The following is a 1,326-nucleotide window of genomic DNA, read 5'->3' on the forward strand; positions in this document are numbered from 1 at the left end:
AAGGATCACTCCTTCCCTCTTGAGTAAACTCCCTCTCTCACCAATTCCCAACTGAAGCACTCTAATGTAGCCCAAAGCAGCACTCCAGTGCAAACAAAAGCAGCACTGTAGGTGGTTTGCTTTTATGCTGTCTGAATCTAGCTTCTAGAAACCTGTTAAAGCCAGTTAACTGGTTTACTAGCTACAGCTGCAGAGACTCTGCTTGCACAGTAGCTCTCCCTTTCCCTGTTGAGAGGTGACGGGTGGGTTGTCATCGTTTTAACCTGAACCAGGGCCAACTTTTCTTGGAACCATCATGCAGCTGTTTCTACATGCTCAGAACACCCACACTCTTGGTGTGACTGGGGAAGAGACTGCTGGGGAAATTAAGGCCCATGTTGAATCCCTGGAAGGAGTCTCTGCTAATGACCAAGTGGTCCTTTTGGCTGGCGCTCCCTTAGATGACGGTGTCATCATAGGCCAATGTGGTATCAGTGAGCACTGCACTCTAGAAGTAGTTGTTCAATTATTGGGTGGCGAGGCCCATGGCCGAAAGAGCGAAAGGTCAGACTCCAAAGGTTGCAAAGCAAGAGAAGAGGAAAAAGGAGAGTAGCCTTGCAAAGAGACGCATGCAGTGCAATCGCCATTTTGTAAATGGTGTGCCATACTTTGGCAAGAGGAAGGGACCAAATTCCAATTCCTAAGTTTTGTTTTTGAGCTTTCCTGTCATCAGAAACCGACTATTTGATTCAATAATGAATTGAGGTCTATGCTTCACTCTCTCTCTTATAGGCGCGGCTCACTGTACTGGAACTTTCACTGTAGTTCACTAATACGCTGTATTAGTCATTTGAAATCTTTAATATGACTAATAAAAATACTTAACGTTAAAAAAAAACCCTGTTTTAAAGCTGAACTAAACCTTGCCTTTTCCCGACCCAAAGAGTAAATTTTGGTTAGTTGTTAAATTAAAGGAAGATTAGACTTTAGCTAGAAATTAACCCTTAAAAGTTCTTCTCTCAGCAAATTCCAACTGAAGCGCTCTAATGCAGCCTAAAGCAGCACTCCAGTGCAGGCAGAAGTTGGAGAAGGTTTGAGCCCCATTGTGGAGCCGCTTGTGATAGGAACAGCAAACAAACAACGAGCCCTTTGCTGCTCGGTCTCTGTCTCTGACCCATGCTTCCATCTCTATGGAGGGCTCAGCACCTCCAAAAATAAAAAACAAAAAACTGCAGATGCTGGAAATCCAAAACAAAAACAAAAACAGAATTACCTGGAAAAACTCAGCAGGTCTGGCAGCATCGGTGGAGAAGAAAAGAGTTGACGTTTCGAGTCCTCATGACCCTT

At 44.3% G+C, this 1,326-nt stretch overlaps 1 pseudogene; it reads left to right on the forward strand.

Annotated features, from left to right (window-relative positions):
- The first annotated feature begins 229 nt into the window (after positions 1–229).
- Positions 230–792, forward strand: LOC144696341 (ubiquitin-like FUBI-ribosomal protein eS30 fusion protein pseudogene; annotated as a pseudogene).
- Positions 793–1,326: the final 534 nt, after the last annotated feature.

This window comes from Cetorhinus maximus, chromosome 22, assembly GCF_964194155.1.
Source record: "Cetorhinus maximus chromosome 22, sCetMax3.hap1.1, whole genome shotgun sequence".
Lineage (NCBI taxonomy): Eukaryota > Metazoa > Chordata > Chondrichthyes > Lamniformes > Cetorhinidae > Cetorhinus > Cetorhinus maximus.